The following is a 20,700-nucleotide window of genomic DNA, read 5'->3' on the forward strand; positions in this document are numbered from 1 at the left end:
TGGACCTAATGGTCATGCTGAGAAAAATGTCCCATATCCCTGCTCTAGCAAAACAGTAAGGTCTGGAGGTTCCATAAGGAACTACAGGACCGGGATAATATGGGGGCATGTCTGCTAGTCCCAGATACTTCACCATTCCCACATAGATTTGGCCCTGAGAGACCGAGGGAAAGGTGGGCCCATGGAGGATAGAAGCATCTGCTTGGCTTCCAGTTTTCCAGGTTTGTGGAAAGAATTGGCTTGAGCCAACATGAGAGACGCTTAATGCTCATCTCAAATTGGCAGTGTTTTTTGTTCGTTGGGTTTCTTAGTTGTTTTTTTAAGAAAATTTATGGAAATACTTGGCTTTGTTTAGTGTGTGTGGGGGGGAGCTCAGTTTGGAGCAGGTTGGGTGGGGTGTTTTGGGGTGCAGATTCCAAATTTGGTTGTATGCCTCAAATGTTTGGTGAGCCGCTGCCCGCCCCGCTATCCTATTCCTCAAGGAGTAGGCATTTCACTCAGCATCCAATAAGCAAGCTCTCTCTCTCTCTCTCTCTCTCTCTCTCTCTCTCTCTCTCTCTCTCTCCAAAGATTGTAATCCTGGAGGAGAAAAAAATAAATCAAATATTAATCTGTGATTGTGCCGCCTTATTTTGTCAATAGTTTCCACCCACCCTTGATAAGGTCTAAAATGTGTATCACTTAGAAAGCTATTATTCTTCAGATTGTGCGGTAGGGTTGGGAAAGACTGGATGGTAAACAAATCTCAAGTTCATATTTCTTTTGCCATGTGCTCACAAGGTGACATTAGGCATGTTACCACTCCTTTAGCCTCAGTCCTACATCTGCAGGGTTTTGTAAGTATTGACGCTGCCATGTGAAGTGCTTTGGATGGTCTAGGGGAGTTTTTAATGGTTGATGTTTTAATGTATTTTTAGCCTTCTGCTGGAAGCTGCCCAGTGTGGCTGGGGAAACCAAGCTAGATGGGCAGGGTAGAAATAATAAATTATTATTATTAAAATATTAGATATCATTATTGGTCTGGACAATTTTTTTCTCTCCTTATGAGGTGCTCTTCTTGGTTTTATTTCCTACCGGCCAAACAGCATTTTGGTTAGTCATTTTAGATCTGGAAATAGTTCAGTAGGACTTCAATGTACCAAATGGCGTACAGGATTGCATCCTGAAACTTCGCTGTAAATTAAATTCATTTGCTTGCCTCTTAATTAACTACTTCCTTAGTGCCGTCAAAATACCTACCTTTGGTATGTGCTTTTGTCTAAGTTTTTTTTAAAATTTTTGGTAAGTCTTGGTTTATATTTTGTCAGCTCTGTCCAGTCATTGGTCTTCTGATGTTCAGCAAATGCATGGAGGGAAATCAGGGGCACAGATGCTGTCCTTGCCGCAAACATTCCCGCAGGCTCCACTTCAGATCTCTGCATACTGAATGTGAAGACCTGAAGGGGTATTCTAAGCACTGAAGATGTTCAGAATCCCTCCTTAGACCTTTGTGCTGAACATGCAAAGATTGGGAGTGGAGCGGGCAAGGCTGTGGCCTCTCCTGATCTATGTGATCTTTAAATACAAGTAGACCTAATGGCTAAGTAGGTCTTTTTCTCAGAGCAACAGAATTTAGTTTGACTTTCTTTTTTGTGGTGCACTAAAGCGCTCTACTGAGGAAGCCACACACAATTCTAGGCTAGGTAAAATGGTTGGACTGTTCATCCCTAGAGCACTATAGTGTTGCTGGAGCATGCCTATCCCATAATTTCACCAGGATGCTCTCCTCGTCTCCACCAGGAGCCGTGAGTTGAGTATTATGGGCTAGAGTAAGGTTAAACAGGTGCCCTCCCTGCTACTGAAGGCTTAAAAAAAAATCCAGCAGGCATTCTGATTTTAACCGTTTTATAAATAATTTTTTATTAGTTTTTACACATATTTTCCTGCATAACATCCTTTTAAACATCATTTTGAATTTTTTGGCTATCACAGCCTGAGACTTCCTTCAACCTCGACTGATGGTTTTCTAAAATCTTTCTAATTATGCGTTTTGTTACCATAGTTATTGCTATAAACTCAAATTTCCAATACATCTATTCTTAATTCTCTTCACAATAGTTTACAAATTACTCCTTACAAAACTTCTTTTAACCCTACAAACGATGTCAATTGATTACAATTGCTTTCCAGATATGTCGAAAACTTTTCCTTTAGGAAAGTCTGGTCCTGCTGGTTCCGAATTTTCCCTGTTTTTAATAGTTTTAACTCATTTTTTTGTTTTCATTGCATTGAGCTTCTTGTATACCACTTAGCAGTGTTAGAAACTCAGATATATATATATATGTATCTGGTCCTTAAACCACCAAAACAGAATGTCTAGTTGCCATTTTGGGGCAAGACGGCTCTAAAGTTTTATTTTCCAGACAATGGACTGACTGATTATCAGACAGTATATATGTGGACTGGCACTGGATAAAGACTTTTCTTCTTCAAGTTCTCCAAGTTCTTAACCTAGCTCAAGGTTGTCACTTAAGCTAGATGTTTAGGTGAGAACCTTCAGCTAAGTTAAGAACTTGGAGAACTTAAAGAAGAAAAGTCACTTTATCCAGTAACAGTCCACATATATACTGTCTGATTCCTGCCTCTTTTTCTTAATGCTTCTCCCACAGTGGTCTATGATTAAATGATTTTTGCAGGTTTTTGTGGTGCTTCAGATACATATATTGGGGGGTAATTATGACTGTAGCATACTACCTTGAACTCTTGTTGTCGTAAAGGTAAAGGGACCCCTGACCATTAGGTCCAGTCGTGACCGACTCTGGGGTTGTGGTGCTCATCTCGCTTTATTGGCAGAGGGAGCCGGCGTACAGCTTCTGGGTCATGTGGCCAGCATGACTAAGCCGCTTCTGGTGAACCAGAGCAGCGCACGGAAATGCTGTTTACCTTCCCGCCGGAGTGGTACCTATTTATCTACTTGCACTTTGTGCTTTCAAACTGCTAGGTGGGCAGGAGCAGGGACTGAGCAACGGGAGCTCACCCCGTCGCGGGGATTCGAACCGCCGACCTTCTGATCAGCAAGCCCAAGAGGCTCTGTGATTTAACCCACAGCGCCACCTGCATCCCATAAGACATGGTTACCCACCCACAAACCATGTGCACCCACACATGTGGACAAACGTGCCCTCTCTCTCCCCACCCAGCACTTCGGGTTGAAAAACATATTTCACATTTGGAAGCCTATTTGCTCACGTGGTGGCATGTGATCTTCCTAGAGCTTGCAGCTGGGGAAGGAGGGTTATTCCGTCCCCCTCCAGCTGCACTTTCCAGGAAGATCATTCCACCCACCCCCACAATTAGGCGTGAACAAATTAGACTCCGGGAACCAGCGGATGACTTTTCCCCCCAAGCCTAATTGCAGTGTGAGGGCAGTTTCGGGGTGTGTGCACGCAGTGAAGTGGGAGGGGAAGGTGAACATTTGCTTCATCATCTTGAGGAGCGGTTCATAGAATCATAGACCTGGAGAGCTGGAGGAATCTCAGCTAAAGCATCCATGAAAGAAGACCATCCAACCTCTGCTTAAAAACCTCCAAGGAAGGCCCACAATCTCTTGAGGGAGTCTGTTGCAGTGTCAAACAGCTCTTCCTCTCAGAAAGTTCTTCCTGATGCTTAGGCAGAATCTCCTTTCTTGTAACATGAATCCATTGATTCAGGTCCTAGCAGGAGAAAACAAGCTTGGTCCATCTTCTTGCTGTGAGCTAGACGGAAAAGTGTCATGGGCCACATTCAACCTGTGGACCAATGGTTTCTCTGTCATTCTTTCAATAAGAATGACAGTACTGCATCTGCGGCTTGTACGTGTGGCAAATGTATTTAGGTAGAAGGTAATTAATATATGCGTATTACTAAAAATGTTCTTTTTTTCAACTCTTACCGTATTTCTTACTCTATAAGACTCACTTTTTCCCTCCTAAAAAGTAAGGGGAAATGTGTGTGCATCTTATGGAGTGAATGCAGGCTGTGCAGCTATTCCAGAAGCCAGAACAGCAAGAGGGATTGCTGCTTTCACTGCACAGTGATCCCTCTTGCTGTTCTGGCTTCTGAGATTCAGAATTTTTTTCTTCTTGTTTTCCTCCTCCAAAAATTAGGTGCGTTTTGTGGTCTGGTGCGTCTTATAGAGTGAAAAATACGGTAATTATTTCAGCATTTGTTATTAGATTTCCACCCACTATCACTGCTGAAATAAACGAGCATTTGTTTAATCAACAGTGGTCTTGTTACTTCACGTAGCTTACTAGTTATCCTAAACAGTTTATTTCCTACATTGGTGTTTACTATTTTGCAACAGTTCTCCTCTCTATTATCCACGTTTTTGGTTTCAAGTTATTCAGTAACCATCTAATTTTTCCTTATAAGCCATTCCCTCTTGGTTTTTCTTCTAGGAAATGCCTGCAATTTACATTTATAAAAGTCAATATTTAAGCATTGCACTTACAGTATCCCATCTTTATTGTTCATCAGCAATGGTCTATTGAGCACATTGGGCAAAATCCATTTGGAAGTTGTTCTTTGCAAGATTTGTTGAAATGAACAGCAGCTGCACAAGAGGCCGGGTTCAGAAATATATATTTCTAGAATGTTTAAATTTTGTTGCTTTTGATTTTATATCACTTGAATATTGCTTAATTGATATAATGATAGGCTACTTTGAGAGCTTCCTAAGAAGCAGGGACAAAATGTTGCTAGGTAAATAAGCAATGTTGGAGAACTTCGTGAGGGATCGAGTCTATTAAGATCCTTTGAACAGTAAATAGATTTGCAACTTTCAGTTCAGATGGCACCTGTGCATTTATCATAACGTACAGTTTGAGCCTGAGGTTTTTCCCCTCCAAACCATTTTCACATTACAAACTCATTTCTAGTATTCATTTCCCAGAATCATATCCAGGACAACTATTCCCCACTACACTTTTTTTTTGCCATACTGCCCTACAAATTTTGCCTGGTTGTGTTTTATATTATTTTCTCTCATATGTATTTGTTTGGAATTTTTTCCAGCCCAGAATGTTTGATTTTTCGCCATATTTTTTTAACCTTCCCTGATCCGTTTGTCTTGTTGTTCTTCTGGTTATTGCCCTATTGTTTACGACGTGTCCCAGATTAATGCCGTCTGTAAATTTTAGCTATGTTCCATTGACCCTCGTCACATTGAAATAATTCAGCATCTTGTTAAAACAAATACCAGTGGAACTTCTGATACTTGTGGTATACCCCCAACCACTCTCCCTGCCTTGGTACCTTATTGTTTTTCATTACTGTGAATGCTTTAGTGTTGCCCGTCATTTGAGTGCTGAGTGTGTGGGTGGGTGCATTGCAGCATTAGAGAAATTGTGTCTGCTGTTGCATTTGTCTGAAAGCTGCATTTTATTACTTTAACAGCTTCCATGCACCCACATTGCCTCCTCTTCCCTCCAGACAAACGCTGTTGTAAACTGAGATCATTTTTTCTTGCTGTTGGGTATGGTCATGTCATTTCCCCTTTTTGAATTCCTCCACCAGCTCCCAGTTCCCCTCTACTGCCTCAGACCTCATGCCACAAGCTTGGAATAGTTCAGGCTCCTATGCTTGGCGCAGATGTTAACACCTCTGTATCTTTGCAAGCCTTTAGAAATGGCTGTCCTCTTTGTTGCTCTGTTGCCCATGCGTGCAATGGGTCTGTTTGAATAACTGTTCTATAAAATGTCCTCTTTCAGTTTGGGAAAGTATGTTTTGAGAGGTGGTGTATAAGTAAATAACTTATATATATTTTTTTAATTTTTCAAACTTAGTACTTCGCCATCATGACCTAGTGGGCTTTGAGTAGATTTCTTGCCTAGAAAGGTGGTGTGTGTGTGTGTGTGTGTGTACACACGTACGGTAGCTCACAACACTTCATCCCTATATAGCATTATCAAGAGACTCAAGATAGGATGCAACTGTAATTGTGCTGCAGACACTGCATTGCAGAGGGTCGGACTAGATGGTCCTGGAGGTCCCTTTCAACTCTATGGTTCGGTGATTCTGTAATTCTATGAACAGGATAACTTTCTGGATAACACTAAATAGCTGGATCCACTTCAGTCTGGGTTCAGGATTGGTTTCAGGACTAAATCAGCCTTGGTGGCTCTGGTGAGTGGCCTTCATTCAGAGAGGGATGAGGAATTGTGACCTATTACTCTTTCTCATAATGGCCTTTGACCATGGAATAATAATAATAATAATAATAATAATAGTAATAAATTTTTATTTATACCCCACCCTTCCCGGTTTAAAAACCAGGGTATCAGGGCGGCTAACAGCAAATATAAAACATTGATTAAAATGCGACTTAAAAACAGCATAAAACAGCATAAAATACAACATAAAATGCAGCATCAATATCAATAAAATTCAAAAATTCAGGGGCCATTTTGGTAAAAAACAAAAACAAAACCCAGTCAGTAGACATCAAATGATCACCAGGGCTAACTGGCCAAGTTGGTCCTACTAGGGCCAGCAAGGAGACCAGGGAAGAAACCCAGAAAGGGTTTCTTCATAGAAGAGGAAAGGGAAAGGGGAATAGAGAATCAGGCTAATTCAAATTGAAGGCCAGGCAGAATAGCTCTGTCTTACAGGCCCTGCAGAAGGAGATCAAGTCCTGCAGGACCCTAGTCTTGTGGGACAGAGCATTCCACCAAGTTGGAGCCATCACTGAAAAAGCCCTGGCCCTGGTGGAGGATAGTCTGGCTTCCTTAGGGCCCGGGACCTTTAGCTATTATTATTCATGGACCTTAGGGTCTTCTGCGGGACATACCAGAGAGGCGGTCCCGTAAGTACGAGGGTCCTAGGTGTTCTCCTGGATTGCCTGGGTGAAGGCTCAACATTCCAGTGGTTCTGTTCTTACGATTGAATCTAGACGAGAGGACTAGTGTTCTGTTCCCCTTGGCATTTGTGCCATGGTGTTCCACAAGCACCATTTCATCCCTGATGCCATAAAGCCCACTGGGAATGGTCCTTAGGAGATTTCCAGCACTGTTTCTCCATAACATCTGAACCAGGAGGGGTTGCAAGCCATGGACCAGTGCCTCACTGTTGTGTCGAACCCTTATGCACCATATTGATCACCACAATTATCTGGAAGAATGCTGCCAGGTGTTCCCCGTGTCACAGCAGCCCAACTGGCCTCAACTGGAAGCCAAGCAGTTAGCACTGACGGTCCCATGTTGTGGAGCACTCTTCCAGCAGAAGTTTGGCAGGCTACTGACTTTCACATGTGTCTTGAAGACCTCTTATGTTGATGGGACTATGCAGCTCTTTAAAGATTATTTTTGTTCTGTTTCGTTGGTGCTGTGTGTTTTTTTCTTTATGTGCTGTGAATGTGATAGTTTACGTAAGTTAGTAGTATGCAAATACTTCTGTTAATAATAAAATTAACAAGTCTTTCATAGAGTTGGAAGGGACCCTGAGAATCATCTAGCGCAATGCAGGAATATACAGCTGTCCCATATGGGGATGGAACCTGCAACCTTGGTCTTATTAGCACCATGTTCTAACCAACTGAGCTATCCAGGCTGAGCTTAGTTGATTGCATTCTTGCAAGTGTAGGGAAGCCCATGGTCCCCCAGACATTGCTGGAAAACAGCCCCCTTCCCCCCTGACTGAGGCTGATAGTACAGTACAGTGGTACCTTGGGTTACATATGCTTCAGGTTACACACTCTGCTAACCGAGAAATAGTGCTTCAGGTTAAGAACTTTGCTTCAGGATAAGAACAGAAATTGGGCTCCGGCGCCACGGCGGCAGGAGGAGGCCGCATTAGCTAAAGTGGTGTTTCAGGTTAAGAACAGTTTCAGGTTAAGAATGGATCTCCGGAACGAATTAAGTACTTAACCTGAGGTACCACTGTAGTTACAGCCCAGCAGCTGGAGGACTTTAGTGTCTTCCTCACTTGTAAGCCACACTTGTGTGCAATATTCACCCTGCTATGTTGTTTTCGTTCCGCTTTTTAACAGCTGGTGTAGGACTGTTTACTTTGGTGCTATTTTTGAGCAGGTGATTGCAGTGTGAACAATATGCCACGGTTACCTTTGAACATGGGAGTGGTGGTGGTAGCCGGATGGACCAGTTTGGTGATGACCAGTTGGGGAGAAGAAGCTCTGAGAAGCTGGTGACTTTCCCCCCCATTTCTCAGCCAGCCGTTTAAATGGTCAGCCCTTTATTTTGAAAACAGTCTTCCTTATTTTTGACCCCTTGCAGAGTAAGGCCAGCAACTGCAAGGACTTAAAAAATGTGTGACGTGTGTATAGCCATGCAGAACTTTGGAGAAGGCTCAGGCGGGACTCTCAGAGATCAAGCTGTGCCACGGAGACACTGGGAGATGGTTTGTGTGTTTGGAGGACCCAGAAGAACAGAGTTCAAGAGCAAGCCCCAGACCTCAGTATCTCATGCCACTGCAGTATAAGGAGGAAGGGAGAGGCTGTTCCTGGGAGAGGCTGTAGTGATACCAACTTCACAATGCCCTGCGGAGGGAACCACCTGCCCAGGTGTCCATGGTCACCCGTGTTTATACGAGGGGAGGAGAGAAGGTGTGGAACCACATCACCCTTCTTCAGCGTTCATAGTCAGCGTTGCCACATGGCATGGAATCATGAAGCACAATGCTAATTGCCAAATGGGCCTAAGGGACAATTTCATTTAAAACAAATAGAAGAGTTGGAAAAGACCCCTTGGCCATCTAGTCTAACCCCCAGCAATGAAATCTCAACTGAAGTTACTATTCACTTCTATGTCACAAAGTAAAATGCTTCACTTAGGCCAGGGGTCTGCAACCCGCGGCTCTGGAGCCGCATGTGGCTCTTTTACACCTTTGCTGCGGCTCCGGGGCAGATACTAGCGAGGGGAGGAGGCGCATTGTGCGCCCCGACACTCGCCACTGTGGCGGGCGCTGTACTGGCTGTGACGTCACATGGGGGCGGTGTGTGCGTTAGTCACTCACCATCCCGACGTCACCTTCCCGCCCTCTGTCAGATCGCGGCTCCGGAGATATATTTGTTGTAAATGTCGCAATGGTTTTGCAGCTCCCAGATTTTTTTCCCCCTTCGGAAACGGGTCCAAGTGGCTCTTTTTGTCTTAAAGGTTGCAGACCCCTGACTTAGGGACACTGTTGAGCTAAGGGCCAAGTTTTCCCTGATGACAATTTTTCCCCAGCTAGAGGGCTGTCATACTCTCAAGATATCCTCGAAATATACAAAGTGGCCGCCAAGGCCATATAACACCAGTTCTGAAAGACCTACGTTGGCTCCCAGTACGTTTCTGAGCACAATTCAAAGTGTTGGTGCTGACCTTTAAAGCCCTAAACGGCCTCAGTCCTGTATACTCGAAGGAGCGTCTCCACCCCCATCGTCCAGCCCAGACACTGAGGTCCAGCTCCGAGGGCCTTCTAGCGGTTCCTTCCCTCCAAGAAGTGAGGTTACAGGGAACCAGGCAGAGGGCCTTCTCGGTGGTGGCTCTGTGGAACGCCCTCCCATCATATGTCAAGGAAATAAACATCCATCTGACATTTAGAAGAAATCTGAATGCAGCCCTGTTTTTAATGTTTTATTGCTTTATTGTTATTAATATTCTTTTGGGAGCTGCCCAGAGTGGCTGGGGAAACCCAGCCAGATGGGCAGGGTATACAGTGGTGCCTCGCTAGACGAAAAGAATCCGTTCCGCGATTCTCTTCGTCTAGCGGTTTTTTTGTCTTGCGAAGCAAGCCCATTGACAGCTTAGCGGATTAGCGCTACAGCTGTCAAGCGGCTTTCAGCGACCAGCTGTTAAGCATCTTATCAGCGGAACAGCTGATAAGCGGCTTAGCAGCTTAGGAAAAGGGCAAAAAAGTGGAAAAAAACCCGCGGGGGACGCAAGATTTTTTTGTCTTGCGAAGCAACCCCATAAGGAAATTCGTTTTGCGAAGCGCCTCCAAACGGAAAACCCTTTCGTTTAGCGGGTTTTCCGTCTTGTGAGGCATTCGTCTTGCGGGGCACCACTGTAAATAGTAAATTATAATTATTATAATTATATTTATTATTATTATTATTATTATTATTATTATTATTATTATTATTATACACAGGTCCTCCCTGCAGAGAAACCTGGCCTGTCATAATGAGGGGAATTTAAGGAGCTTAAAACAGAATCATAAGATCTAGCAGTCAGCTTTGTGTCCCTGAAGTCCCCTGGAATTAAAAAAAAGGACTCTACTTTATTCCATGCAAACAGGCATGGTGAGACCTTCCTCTCTAGGCAATGAGTCCCACAGAGTGGATGCTACCAGTTGGGAAATCCCTGCTTCTTGGGATGACAGCAGGCTCTGCGCTGAACATTGTTTGATGCAGTGGGGACTGAAAACATTTTACTGCCTGCAGCCTAACATGCATTATGCCCTCCTTAGTAAAAATATAAAAATAAACCAAATAGTTTGCATTTTGCTGCTCTTTAATTCTATCACAATATCCTCTGCCTGGGGTGAGTGGCCTTGCTTTGCCTAATTATAGCGCTGGCTCTGGTTTGATGAAGGGAAGTTGTCTCTAAAGTATTCTCCACCCGGACTAAATGCTAAATGCTACCACTGAATGATCAGTATTTTGTGTGTTTTGATTATTTAAAATTATTTATAACTTGTCTGATGTCAAATTGAGCTCAAGAACTTATTTAAAATTTCATTCACAACAATAAATAAACAACAGAAAACAAACAACAACAATATTAAAGCAAAGAGGAGCTGACTGCCATTTTATTGCATTGCAGAGTTAACAATTCATAAATCCCTAAGGAAAATGACCAGGTCTTACCTGGTGTTGAAAAGGAGTCAAGGTTGGTGCCAGATAAATATTTTAGGGGAGGGTGTTTAGCATTTAGGACACCACCATAGAAATGGGTGTTTTTTATCTATATATCCCAGGGTTCTGTGCAGATGATTTTTTATTCACATTAATAGTTTGTCCTTGAATAGTGAATGTTGCATTGGAGTGTAATTTTTTTTGGGGGGGGGGGACAACAATCATTTTTTCCTCCTTTTCACTTCCAGAATACTCTGCATATGTGGGACTGTACATGCAAACTGTAGGGGCTGCCTTACAGAAGTCTGTGAAGACGGGGATTCCCTCCGAACCGTTGTTATCCGGAGCTGGGGAACGGTCACTTCATTGTGTCTGATAAAATACTGTGAATGGGGAATGGGTCTTGGAATGCGGGGGGCAGAGCGGATGCCATGAGAATGTGTATCCAATTATGTTCTATGGACTGCGCTGTGGTCTGGAATAGGGGTCCTTTCTTGTGATACAAAACATCTGGCATCCATAAAGTGCTTTCTTTTCCTTTGTCACACATGCACATGCAGTCATGCTTCTCAGTACTATGGTGCAAAATAATCAGTCGGGAGTTTCTGTGAGAAATGGATTTGGGAGACGGGGAGGGGGGGGATGCCCCTTCTGCAGCCAGGAGCTAAGTTACCAAGGATTTTCGAGAACTGGAAAGGAGATGTGTTTCTGCAGGAGTTTAATATGAGCATACTTTTGAGTGCCTGTGGATAAGCAGCAAAGGAGGGTGACTGGATGAAGGACAGAGGAGGAATGCTCTTAGAGCAAGGGTCAGCAGGGGGCCGGTCCACTGTCCCTCAGACCTTGTGGGGGGCTAGACTATTTTTTAAAAAATGAACGAATTCCTATGCCCCACAAATATCCCAGAGATGCATTTTAAATAAAAGGACACATTCTACTCATGTAAAAGCACACTGATTCCTGGACGGTCCGCGGGCTGGATTTAGAAGGTGATTGGGTCGCATCCGGCCCCCGGGCCTTAGTTTGCCTACCCATGTCTTAGAGGAAAGAGAGCAATGCAGGAAGCTGGTTTGTCCTTTTCCACACTGTTTCACTGAGCAAAAATTCAACTGCTACAGCTCCCTGATGTTTTTGCATGGCTGTGACACACACTAGCAACCTTCAGTTGCTCTTCACGGACAGCAACAGTAAGTGGACATTTATCCCCATAGTCCCTGCCCCCTTTTCTTGCATTTATATTTCAATTTTTTCTGTCATGGCTGAATCCAAGGTAATGTGCACATGGTTCCATGGTTCCAGCTAGACTTCAGACCATACCCTTCACAGTGTTCAAAACTCCCATTGTTCTAGCAGCATTTTGCAACAGGGAATTTCATTAAGGCCAATAGTTTCTGCGCTCTGGGCGCCATACTGTGCCTAAGATTTCAGATTAAAACTGCAGAGTGGAAGGAAAGGATGATCTTTTTCTGCCTCCCCACTTCCAGCTACTCTCTGAAGACTGGAGAAGAGACCCCCTTAAGAATATTAGTGGGGAAGGACTAGACCATCCGAAAAATGAACATAATATTTTAGCTGCAGTTCATTCATTTTCAGCTTTGTATTCTTGTCATAAAGCAGCCCGCCTAGACATTCAGTTGTTGTGCCCCTAACTTAGGTTTCAAGGTGCTATTTAGCTCCTAGCTCCTCTCAGTTTCTAACGCTGTACCCTCAGATTCCCTAGGAGAAATGTACTCTGTCCATGTGTGCAATCTGCTAAGCTATCCCCACCATCTGCGTCGGGAGAATTAAGATTGGCAAACTCTGGACTGCTCTGTGTTTTTATTAATTTAAAGGATTTTCTGTTCTTTAGAGTGGCTTGCAGAAACCAGTAGTGTAGCAGTCCCTGTCGCCAGACTTAATGGCCTAAAAAAATGACATATCAAAGAGATGGGAAGAAAGGAGTTGGGGAGGGAAGGTCAGGCAACAGTTGTTAAAAGTTACCATTCTTGCAATCTATCTGAATACAGGTAACACCCCATTTGTGCTTGTTTAGCATGTATGCGACCACTGACGTGCATTGCGTTCAACATCGGAAGGGGGTGAGGCAGAAAGAATGGGGCAGGCTTATGCGTCTCCTGCTGGCGCACGTGGTGCCTTGAAACTTAACCCCCGTGTAACTGGGGACTAGCCTGTAGTTATGTCTAGTTATGGCTTGGAGAGTGGGCCCTCCTCTGGAGAGCTGCCATCGTCCCTGATCAGATCCGGGAGCAGAGCAGGTGACAACGTTCAGGCCAAGTTGTTGTTGTTTAGTCATGTCCAACTCTTCGTGACCCCATGGACCAGAGCACGCCAGGCACTTCTGTCTTCCACTGACTCCCGCAGTTTGATCAAACTCATGCTGGTAGCTTCGAGAACACTGTCCCACCATCTCGTCCTCTGTCGCCCCCTTCTCTTTGTGCCCTCCATCTTTGCCAACATCAGGGTCTTTTCCAGGGAGTATTCTCTTCTCATGAGGTGGCCAAAGTATTGGAGCCTCAGCTTCAGGATCTGCCCTTCCAGTGAGCCCTCAGGGCTGATTTCCTTCAGAATGGAGAGGTTTGATCTTCTTGCAGTCCATGGGACTCTCAAGAGTCTCCTCCAGCACCATCATTTAAAAGCATCAATTCTTCTGTGATCAGCCTTCTTTATGGTCCAGCTCTCACTTCCATACATCACTACTGGGAAAACCATAGCTTTAACTATACGGACCTTTGTTGGCAAGGTGATGTCTCTACTTTTTAAGATGTTGTCTAGGTTTGTCATTGCTTTTCTCCCAAGAAGCAGGCGTCTTTTAATTTTGTGGCTGCTGTCAGGCCAAGAAGGCAGGGCAAATCCTGCCACACCGTTCTTCCTGCAGGCAGCCAATGGATCGATTTTTTTCTGCCCCTCATATGGCATTTATCTATAGCTCAAACTTGTAGGCAGTGTAGTTAGAGTTCTGCTGTAGTGGGTGGAATTAGAGAAATCTGAAGAAGGAACAAACAATACTGTATTGTTTTAATTAGTGTTTTTTTAGTTGTTTTGATTTTGTGTGGAATGCCCTACCTGGGTGGATGGAGCAGCCAAGTAATTTCGTTGTCCCCGAGAGGGGGCAATGACAATAAAGCTATTATTATTATTATTATTATTATTATTATTATTATTATTATTATTCCATTTTGTTCTCCAGCACATGGTCTTGAGCATCAGAAGTGGTAAGCAAGGAGCACATTTAGCCCAAAGCTTTCTTTCCAATCATTTTCAGTAGTTCAGTGGGGTGGGGGCAAATAGAAGTGCCCTGGAAACAGGCCAGTGGGGTGAGGGGAGAACTTTGGAGTTTTTTTTGTGGGGTGGGTGCAATGCTTGCATTCTTAAATTTTATGAGGTGGCAGAGTGCTCTTTTTCTTCCTTTTTACAATGCTGAGAAACTCCCCAGACATGTTCCCTGTAGCACAAAGCATCACCTCCCGGCTGTGCTTATGCAATGACCGTGTGACTACATGAGGTTGCCTGGCAATATAGTCATTACAGAAAGTGTAGAAAATGCCGCCAACAGGTAATCTTTTGTGAGAAAAGCCCTGAACCACAGAGAGGTCGTGCAGTGAGTTTTCAAAAAGGGAAACGTACGGTTCTTCCATCTGTATTTAAGAATAAAAGTACAGTGGTGCCCCGCAAGACGAATGCCTCGCAAAACGAAAAACGCGCAAGACGAAGAGACTCGCGGAACGGATTAATTTCATCTTGCGAGGCACCACTGTACAAGCTCCTTCTCCCTCCTGCAATTTCACCAAATTTTCTGTGGTCCCCTTGAAGGTGTGGAGAGCAAAAGTTTATTTTGAAAGTTGGGGATGGGGCTCTGCACTGTGCTAATATGGGGGCTGTAATTCTGCTGAATTATTGGGGGAAGGAGATAATTTGGCTTCTGAAAACTCAGCATTATCTTGAAAAAATAAGCGAGAAACTTTCTTGCATCTGTAGTTTTGAAAAAAAATATGTTTGATAAAATTTCAGAAGCTAGAGGACTTGCTAAGTAAGATTTCTGTTTCCAGATTTCAGTGTCCCGCCTCTTTCTATGAGCAGCAAAACCAGAACAAAATATGCAAAAAGTAAGGATTTTTTTTTTAAAAAAGGCATGCATATAAATGTGCATTAATTCATATAATCCAACTTTTCCTGCTGCAAGGTTGTTGCTCTTTTCTGTTTCTTTCATTGCTTTTTTTATTTGGCCATACTATTGGTTACTTTTGAGCACTCAATAAAAGGCAGATTTTATTTCTATCTATAGCAATAAGCCCTTGAGTGTTACAGAATTAATCTTATTGGTGATGCCCTCATATTAGTGGCAAGAAAGCCCTGCTTATTTTAAGCGCTTCCCACCAGTGTCGCTTACCCCGGGCGCGGTGAAAACACTTGATCCCACATGCAGTAGCAGCTGTTGTTAATATGCCTGTGTAGTTTTTGACTTTATAAACTGCCTAAAACTGGAAGTTAATAGTGCTTCTGTATATCAGCACTGTTAATATTCCTATTAAAAAATGGAATGCAAGTTCCAATTGTTTTATCTTGTGCTACACTATCATACATAGTTATGCTATGATTATTTCCCAAAAGAATACCAGCACAGTTGGTTGTGTGTGTGCTTAAGTCCACTGAAATTACTAAGGCACGCAGAACAGTCCTTAATATTATTAAAGCCTAGTTCTGAGGATGTAAGCCTGTGTGTTGGAGCAACATCTGTTCAGATGGCAGGTGGAGGCCGATATGTCTGCATCTCAGGTAGGGGATGAGGAAGAGCGTGGATATCGGTCCATGTACGCCTTCTCCTGCATGGACAGATGGTTTCAGAGACGAAGTGGAATGGGCATGGTATATTGGAGCCATGTTCTGCTCCAAGAGGGGACTTAGTGCTCTTACAATTCACATTTATTACTTCTTAATTGCTGTGTTCTTCTGAAAAGAGAGAACCCTGTTAGGCTATTAGGGTACCGTATTTTCCTGTGCATAAGATGATATTTTTTCCTTAGAAATAATAGGCAAAAATTCTGGCTCGTCGTATACATGGATAGCAGAGGGGGGATGGGCGATTGGTGGCAGCAGCCAGCAGGAAATAGTCAGCGGCGAAGCATGCAACTTCCACTGGCATGCTGGTGATTGGCGGGGGGTGTGAGCCCCCCAGTAAAAGCTCGACAACTCTGGGCAATCTCCCCCCCAAAATACTCAACAACTTGGGGCAATTTCTACCCCAAAAATCTTTGTTGCGTTCCAAAAAATAGGGGGTGTGTTATACACAGGAAAATATGATATACAGTAGACCCTTGGGTTACATTGTTGTTGTTGTTGTTGTTGTTGTTGTTGTTGTTGTTTAGTCGTTTAGTCGTCTCCGACTCTTTGTGACCCCCTGGACCAGAGCACGCCAGGCACTTCTGTCTTCCACTGCCTCCCGCAGTTTGGTCAAACTCATGTTGGTAGCTTCGAGAACACTGTCCCACCATCTCGTCCTCTGTCGTCCCCTTCTCCTTGTGCCCTCCATCTTTCCCAACATCAGGGTCTTTTCCAGGGAGTCTTCTCTTCTCATGAGGTGGCCAAAGTATTGGAGCCTCAGCTTCAGGATCTGTCCTTCCTCGAGTAATGTGAACTTCGGGCTGCAAAAGCAGCAAACCCGGAAGTATACTTTTGGGTTTTGCCGCTCGCGCATGCACAGAAGCAGGCCTCTGGGTATGGATTTCTTGGGGTGCACACGGACCCCCGGAATGTATTAAATTCCTATCCAGAGGGTCCACTGTATCAGATCCCTTCCAATATTTGCTATGAGCCCAGTATTTTATCTAGGTTGTTCTTGGTTCCTGATTTCTTTTTTACCTCTAGGGCTCTTTGATAACCCAATGAAAATTTCTGAATTGATGGATTTTATCTCTTCTGCAGCCACAGATTTGTGTCTAGTAGGCATTCTGATATATAGTGACAGAAATGCTCAGCACACTAGGCTCTCTTGTATGTGCCCCTTTGGGACTGAAATAACTTATTGGGGTCCAATAGTAGTTTTTATGTTGGACTGTCTTTTGGGAATGTTTTTAAATTAGTTTTTGCTACTTACATTTTATGTCAAAATCAGTCATATTCTTCCTTCTAAGCGTGAGGACTGTGAGGTAGTGTGCATAGAAACCAAGAAAAAACACACCCTTATTTAAATTAAGTGAAATAGCATTTATTTGTTTGTTTGGAATATTTATATCTTGCCTTTCCAACAAAATATTGCTCAAGGTGGCTATAAAAACATCAATTAAAATATACCGTAAACATCACAGCCAAGGAAACAAACCAAAATAAAGACAGCCTCTCATTATATCTTTAAGCAGCAGAAAACACAGAATTAAAATCAGTCAGATACTCGAATGCCATCAAAAGGTGTGAGGCCAAGCAGCGAAGGTAAAGAATTCCAAAATCTGGGTGTGACCACTTCAAAAGGCTCTTTTGTGTTCCCACCAAACTCACTTTTGACATCTGTGGCACTCAGATAAATGACCTGTCTTCCTAACCAGTGCTTTTTTAAAAAAGAAAAAAAAAGGGGCTGGTACAGTGGTACCTCGCAAGACGAATGCCTCGTAAGACAAAAACTTGCAAGACGAAAGAGTTTTTCGTTTTTTGAGTTGCTTCGCAAGATGAATTTCCCTATGGGCTTGGCTTGCTTCGCAAGACGAAAACGTTCAATGCATTCCTATGGGAATGTTTTCAATGCATTCCTTTGGGACTCCGTGCTTCCCAAGACGAAAAATTCGCAAGACGAAAAATTCGCAAGACGAAAAATTCGCAAGATGAAAAATTCGCAAGATAAAAAACTCGCAGAATGAATTAATTTCGTCTTGCGAGGTACCACTGTACTGTGTACCTTTGAGTACCCCCAAAAAAACCACACTGCTCCCTTCCCATCAGAATGAACTACAGAGGACCCTAGGTTTGTAAACTTCTGTCCGTAGCTCCTAGCAAGGACTTTAAAAAATTTGCAATCTCCATTTTGGAAATGGGTCTGTAAACGGACATCAGTTTTAGAACTGTATAAAAATACATTTTTTGTACTTTTAAACATTTCCCCTTTGTCTCTTTTGCCCCCTGCTTTGTGATCGTTTGGATCCTATTATTGATATTGGAGAAATTGTCTTTTATAAATATTTTGGTCAAAAAAGGGAAGGGAGTGTGCTTCCGCTATGAGTTTTCGTAAACGTTGACATATGTAGAAATCATAATTAGTACATATGGGAAGACTGTATGTCTAGATGAAAGTGGGATGTTTGTTCCTTTTTGTGTTCATCCAGTTTAGGAAACCAGTCAAATAAGGGCTGAAAGGGGTGCTTGGGTAATCCAAGTGTTTTTCCTTTGATTTCTGGTCTGAATAAATGTCTTACTGCGATTGCACTTCCACCACAAATGACTTAACAGTCAACTGCCACTTCATAGGAGCTAAACGGCATTGAGTTCTACTTCAACCACATCAGCTAGCACTTCATGCACCTTTGTATGTTCATTCTAGCATGCAACTGTACAAAAAGAAAAGAAACAAAAGGAGAAAATATAAAAGTTTCCCTTTTAGTGCACTATATAATTTTCAAATATTACACACAATTGCTGACACTTACTTCCCCTTTTCAAAACGTCTCCTAGAAATCTTGGGCAAATTTTAAAGTTTAGCTGATCCATTACATTTTGACACAGTTGAAAGTGAGGTCAACTATTACATTTCCTGCCTGAAAAGCCCAGCATTAGATGCCATGGAACCTTGGTTCTCAGACTTGAATTGTTTTGGAAGTCCGTTTGACTTCCAAAACTGTTCGGAAACCAAGGTGCGGCTTCTGATTGGCTGCAGAAGCCGTGTTGGAAGTTTGGCTTCCCAAAAATGTTTGAAAACCAGAACACTTACTTCTGGGTTTTCAGCATTCGGGAGCCAATTTGAGAACCATTCGAGAACCAAGGTATGACTGTACATCATCTGGAGTGTGAAGGCACTCTGGGATGGAGAAGGGATGCAGGACGTCTCTGTGTGAGGAGATGTGTACATTAAATAAATAATAAAATGTGTGATGGTCCCTAATGTGGGCTGGACTGCCAAAACACTGGGGTTAGGCAGTTGACTGTGCGGACAAGTGCAGTATTTTACTTCTCCACTCCCATTCTTGGGAGACCTGCTCATTCCTGGACATTCCTAGGACAGAAGCTGAACATGCTACCAATTAATACACTGACTAGGTTCCTGTAAGGCCCAGAATATTTTGCTTAAAAGTCCTAATCTTGGAGTATCAATCAGATACCTGGGGGGTGGGGAGATACGGTGGTACCTCGGGTTACGAACTTAATTCATTCTGGAGGTCCATTCTTAACCCGAAACTGTTCTTAATCTGAGGTGCGCTTTCGCTCATGGGGCCTCCTGCTGCCGCCATGCCGCCATTGCGTGATTTCTGTTCTCATCCTGGGTCAAAGTTCTCAATCCAAGGTACTGCTTCCGGGTTAGCGGAGTATGTAACCCAAAGCGTTTGTAACCCGAGGTACCACTGTACTTTTTAATTGGCTACATGCACTGTAACATTTACCCTTCAGTAGATGGCCCAATGAGGAATAAAGGTTCTCTTCTCATCTGTTATTTATTTATTTGCCTTTTATTACGTGCATGTCCCACATTTTCTCCAGGGAGCTCAACGTGGCATGCCCACTCCTCCCACTTTCCATTTTATCCCCACAACTCTGTAGTGTAGATTATGCTGAGAGATTGTGAGTGACTGACCCAAGCTCACCCAGGGAGCCTTGAACCCTGGTCTCTAAGGTCCTAGTCCACTACATCACACATTTCCATGAACAAATATTCCGATTTCTTCCCTTATTTGCTAACCTAAGCCTGTATTCCAACTATTGATGTTCCCTGTTGTGAGCATGTTCCATTAACAGCTGCTACAATTTTAGCACGATATTCTCTCTTAATTCCCCACACTGTCTTTTCTCTCAGAATAATTACTTGTTGAAATGTGTAATTTTTTTCAGTGAAAATACTGGAAGAGTTGCGGTCTCAGCCGTTGGCCCCCAAAGACCTTTATAGAAAGGTCTTCAACTTTTCCAGTTTAGGTATTTGAGTCATGCTAGAGTGTGGACAAAAAAGTTTGCATGGTAAGTTTGCCATACATCCGGAATTTCCTGGACACATATGGGAAAAAGCTCGACTTAGGGCAATTTTTTTTAAAAAAACCCTCAACAATGTTGCCAAAACAACAACAACTTTTCACTATTTGAAATATGGCACCTCACCTGGGTTGTATGGAATATTGAAAACGGGCTTTTAGAAGGAATGTATTCCTTTATGCAACAGCTGCGGCCAGAATATTAGTGCCGAAAAATGGGAAAACAGACAAAATACCAGAATTTCTAGAATGGAGAGCCAAAATTTTTGAATTTGCTGAAATGGCAAAGTTAATAGCATGAATTAGAGGTTGTCCCAATCAAAAAATCTATAAAGAGTGGGAATGTGTAAAGGTTTACATGAAAAGAGTTGGTTTTGGAGCTTAAAAATTAACATGCAATAGCCTAAAGGGTTAAGGAGATAGGATAATTATCATAATAAAGATGGAACAACAAATATAAACAGCAGGTAATGTAACAACAACAAAATTACAGCATGTAAAGAAGATCACACCCAGGTGGAGGGAAGCAATGGGTCTTGGGGGAGGGTGGGAGATGAGGGTGCTAATTGAAAAATTGTCAAAGATATACAGTGGTACCTCGCAAGACGAAATTAATTCGTTCTGCGAGTTTCTTCATCTTGCGGATTTTTCGTCTTGCGAAGCACGGATGCACCCTGGTATTAATGGTTTTAAGAAAAAGGAAACAAACTCGCAAGACGTTTCGTCTTGCGA

The 20,700-nt window shown here is 43.1% G+C and overlaps 1 protein-coding gene across 3 annotated transcripts in view; it reads left to right on the forward strand.

The window, feature by feature from the left end:
* The window catches only part of NTF3 (neurotrophin 3), a 69,991-nt gene that overhangs the window by 12,738 nt on the left and 36,553 nt on the right, over window positions 1-20,700 (forward strand). Inside the window, exon 1 of one of the 3 annotated variants that reach the window (XM_081911885.1) lies at window positions 3,464-3,860. The exons of the other annotated variants lie outside the window; for them this stretch is intronic. The gene's annotated coding sequence lies outside the window, so the exon portion shown is untranslated. Of the gene's footprint in view, window positions 1-3,463; window positions 3,861-20,700 lie in introns of those variants that run through there. 3 annotated transcript variants of the gene reach the window in all.

Source organism: Podarcis melisellensis (genome assembly GCF_964234715.1).
Source record: "Podarcis melisellensis genome assembly, chromosome: 5".
Lineage (NCBI taxonomy): Eukaryota > Metazoa > Chordata > Lepidosauria > Squamata > Lacertidae > Podarcis > Podarcis melisellensis.